Source organism: Ptychodera flava, chromosome 8 (assembly GCF_041260155.1).
Source record: "Ptychodera flava strain L36383 chromosome 8, AS_Pfla_20210202, whole genome shotgun sequence".
In the NCBI taxonomy this organism is placed as follows: domain Eukaryota; kingdom Metazoa; phylum Hemichordata; class Enteropneusta; family Ptychoderidae; genus Ptychodera; species Ptychodera flava.
The window spans coordinates 10,552,531-10,557,467 of record NC_091935.1 but is presented as its reverse complement, the minus strand read 5'-3'; the positions used below and the strand labels follow the sequence as shown (position 1 = coordinate 10,557,467).

Here is a 4,937-nt window from a genome sequence, read left to right as displayed (position 1 = left end):
TCACAGTCTTCGATTTGAGTCCACACAGCAGAAGACAAGGAAAGCATTACACGAAGCTGTGCTGCAAAGGTGGCCATTAGCCACGTTGTAGCATGCTTTCTCCCAGCTTACAAATTTATCACGCGCACTTTAATTTTGCCATTGCCATGGCGATGGCGTGAAAAATCTGTAACTGGGGTGTACAAATCTTTCCTACAAAAGGAGACTGGTCTCAACAATTTGAAATCTCTTCTAACTCCAAAAGCTTCCTAAACCAAGTACATTTGTATATATGTAAGTATTTAAAGTATAAAAATCTGAGCACATCATTAAATTACAACTATGGCGCACAGAATCAGTAGTAGACAAGACGACTTCTTTTGCTGAGTAATGATAACTCTGAAATCTCAGATGGGACTTCAGTCTAATCAATTTGCAGATTAGCAAATATTTATTTAAATTCAATTTCTCTACATTGAATGTATCTCTCAACCTAATTCATTTCTATATAATTTCATCTCTGAAAGAAGGGTCAAGCAGAGGTCCTTTTCGTTGAATTTCATGATCTTTTGACGAAAGGAGCTAGAACACACAGGCTTGTAAAACAATGTAAACACTTTGATTTATTGCATTTACCACGTTTCACTTCTCTCATTTCCCTGTGATTAAAACGTCGTATGTTATGTGGTCAATTCATAAATTTTACCGTTTCGAGGAACTATCAATCATTGTGTCATGGAAACCACACCTTTCTGATTTATGAGAATGACGGTTTCAACTATTAAACTTAAGATACATAGAAAAGTAAAGTACTGGGCATTACAAGAAGCAAAACCAGTAATAGTCGCGCCAGCGGCTTACTGACTACGCATGCGCTTATTCATAATATACTATGCGAGTAACCGGAAGTGTACCCTTCTTTCAGGGCGCCGCCATGGGTTTTTTTTGAGTACTCGTAAATAAACAAAAACGAAACAAATTACTATTATATAACATGCCTTTTATAAAATATACCTCTTTATTAGCCAGTAAACGTTATTATGCACATTGTCGCTGATACAAAAATTCGTTAATATAGATAAAGGGAGAAAACTGTCGTGCATATGAACGGGAGCATACGCAAAGAATGCTGGGATTGAATTATAGAAGAGCGCCCCCTGTGTTAATAATTAGATTCAAAAATTGCCAGTTTTTAGACGGAACGCTATAGTTTTCAGCTTGCAAGTGGAAGGTGGGCAGTGCGGTTACCATTGCAATGATAATGATTGCATAATACGTCCCTTGTTTATCGCAATAGGCTGTTATCATTGTAAAAATTGCCAATTTTTGTCCAAAATTTTTACACGCTACAGAAAATCTATACCTGCCCTGCTGCAGGGTTTGACGTCGTGTACGTACGTGAACTGCTTTCATCAGAGGGAAACTGGGCATACCGGTAGTTCACTAGTTGTCATATAAACGTTTATGAAGTAACAATTACAGTTTATCATGAATCAATACAAATAACATTGCCAACACTGCGTGAAAAGGCTAAAATACAGAGTGTATTGACCCTGTATTTTGGCTGTATTTGCTGCAAATTCAGACAGATACAGGTAAATACAGCCATGTATTTATGGTAAATACAGGTAAATACAGCCTGTATTTACCTGTATATGCACTGTTGATACATGGTAAATACATCTCCTGTATTTACCTATATTCACTGTAAATAAAGGGCTACATTTGCCTGTATTTACGTGTATTTCTAGCCAATGTACTGGCAGCGCTTCCTGTTTATTTTTCAGGATTTACATAAATTCTGGTTAATACAGTTCTGTATTTATATACAAATGTTACCATATATGGCATCTGTAATTATCATATTTGGTTTGAGCTTCTCAAACATTAGAATGCTGGCAGTGAACAATACTGAATTTTCACGTAATAATTTCAGCCACTAAATCAATGAAAGCCCACCGAGAGGCGTGTACTAATCTAAGGCAAATTATTTCATTTCAACATTTCATCCAATTATAAACTTGAGGATCACTGTTGTGATTCGATATTTAAATCATGTGAGGGTAAGAAGGACTCAATTGGGTAAAAAGTTGTTTATGTATCTATAGATCTTTTACCAACATGATGACATATTTTCGCCAGAAGTAGTGTCACTTATCACACGCACACTCAACAAATATTTTACACAGCAAATATTTACAAAGAAAAATTAAAACTTTATTTCAAAACTAGAATTCAATCAGAGTTTTAAAAAATAAATACATAAAGGAGTAAAAAGAACCACTAGAACTGTAAACAATATTTCAGAACAGTTGCATGTTGCACAGATATTGGAATTACTGCACTGGTCTTTGGGAAATTCTCTAATCGGGTATAGCACATGTTCTTTTTTGTTTGGAAAGAAAACAAGCTATGTTGCGGCTAACAGAGCCCCTTCGTGATATTGGCATGCATTACAACTCATCAATGGGGATCAACATATATCAGAAGACAACTAACTCAGATCACCAGTGGCAACCTGAGTGCAAAATTTCAAAGGAATAAGTTGAGTTGCAGTTTCTCAGAAGATATTTGTTTCATTAAAAGGGCTAAAATTGCCACCAAAATACAATTACATGCAAACTTCACCATAATTTAATAAAATCTTACTCGGTTGTTTTGGCTTCAGGAACCTGCCTACTAAATTTCAAAGCAAATGAACAAGTGGTTTAAGAGAAAATTTCATGTAAACCAAAGTTCACAACAAGTTGTTTTAAGATATGTTAACTGTGGAGGGACAGGTGGAGGGCCAAGAGATATCAGCGTTTGAAAAAACTGAGTCAACAATGGTAGTGAAATCTGGGTAATCATAATGCATTGATAAGATGAGATCTGCTGCGTATTTCCTCACTGCTTTCAGATGCAATGAGTAGAATGACTGCCTTCCTCTTAGAATTTTAAAATACACTTTTTATTTTAGACAGGCATCCAATTTACATGAAAGTTCATTCAATGGGTTTGCTCTTCAAGCAGGAGACCTCAAGACGACAAATACACCCTCCTCTTTTTCATCTTACATCAGTTCAGGAGTAAACCCGTCAAGAGTCATGTTGTCGTCATTCAGAAGCACACGATGATTCGTCTTTATGGCCTGCAAGACAAAATAAATTGAAAACAGATTAGTAAAAAGGGTAACTAATCACAGAGGCAGTAAATGAATAAATAAGAGATAAGGGTCACTGCGTTATTGAATAACAGTGTTATTTACATTTGTGTTCGCAATTATCTATGAAAATTGTGTGATATTTTTATCTCTTGATTCTTCATTTTCAGCTTTTAACATTGCTGAAAAAGATGTTATTATTTGCTATAAAACAATACTGCATTAACATTGGCTCAAGGAATTGTGTGAATCTTTCAGCGCTAAAGCATCAGCTTGACTTTCTTGTCACTGAAAGAAAACCCAATTTTTAGAAGTTCGAAAGGTTTGGTCAGGTGTGAAAAGTCTGCTCCCAAGGAATTACTGATAGCAAAATGGCTTATTTGCATAACAATGTAATTAATTATAGTAGTGGCCATCGCTGAATGTCAACTGAGTGAATGGAGATGCATATGCCTCTAAGAATGCTACCAAAACGACCCCCAAAATTGAATAGGGCTCTTCCCATCATGAAATCACAATACATGGAACATAAATTTTGAGATGTAAGAATTAAGAGTCTGGTCATATTAATCCAAAATCCTCGCAACATATTTATACAATGACTGCACTTTGAGAGGAAAACAAAAGACACAATCGCCTAGTCTTCTTAAGACTTCAGTTTTTACGAACCCTGACCTTTTCGAGTCGGGATTTAACGAACGGTAGAACGTAAACCATTCCTGTTACTTTGTCATTTTAGGGCTTATGCGTGAACATATGTCTGCAAGGCATTTACACTCTTTCCTGGGTCTGATGCAGGGCATGGCATGAAAAGGTCATATTAGCATAAAGCCTTTATATGGGCTTTGGAACGGAGAGCTAGGAATTGGTGTACATTTGCAACAGTCAGGACTATTGGTGAATGAAAACATATTAAAATGTTAGATACTTGTACCTTATAAAGATATTTCTATAAAGAGGTATACAAGAAAAAGTATCGAAAACACTGGGACAAGTTGAGAGGACAACGATACATACCTGGATTACACAACGGCTGTCCAGCTGATGTTGTATAACTATGATTGCGGCGATTTAGGTACTTGTCGACATGTCGCTGTTGTTGAAAAGTTTGCTCTCTTCCGTCCAAGTTTCGAAAATGGGTTGTGTAGTTTCGTCATGGTTAAACTGGGGTTGAACGGAGAATAACTTGAATAAAACGTGTTCCTTGTCGAACTGGACGGCTCGTAACTGCATGACAACCCACTCCAGGAACCAGGTACAACTTTAACACAGGTACAGCAAAGTCATCAAGGTGGCGCTTTACTGTTTACGACCCCCTAAGTGCTCAAATATTCACAGGACGAATTTGCTTAGAAGTTATTATTATTAATGTTCAATTATGACAAAATGCAATTTCTGTCACTCTTGTTAGACAAAAAATATTACACAATGCACCATAGATTTGTGATTCACCAGATTAATTAAGAGACAGGTTCGAATTCATCTACGAAGAGCAGGCTAGGGGGATCAATTTTTATATACAGACTTGCCTGTGCCTATATCCCGTCCGTCTATTTACAGATTCACTGACTCGTTCTAGCTCTTTGAGTCAATCGATAAAAGAATTTTCATCTTCAATATGCTGTGTTAATTTGACCGATATAGTATCCTAAGTTACTGTGGCGGGTTCCTTGCGAACGCATACGGACGTGTCCCATGCAATAAACCGGAAAGCTGACGAGATCTTTGGCAAAACAACCAAGTTTCGGCCTGAGTATGGAATTAGTAAGAGCTGTTACTAATTCCATGGCCTGAGTGAGTAATACGGAGGCGGCTA

General features: G+C 36.8%; 1 long non-coding RNA gene across 1 annotated transcript; it reads right to left on the bottom strand.

Annotated features, from left to right (window-relative positions):
• Positions 1–2,174: 2,174 nt before the first annotated feature.
• LOC139138453 (uncharacterized) lies at positions 2,175–4,561 on the bottom strand. The gene is made up of 2 exons (XR_011553611.1): positions 4,139–4,561; positions 2,175–3,109 (listed from the first exon to the last, which is right to left on the bottom strand). It is a non-coding gene; the product is annotated as an uncharacterized lncRNA (long non-coding RNA).
• Positions 4,562–4,937: the final 376 nt, after the last annotated feature.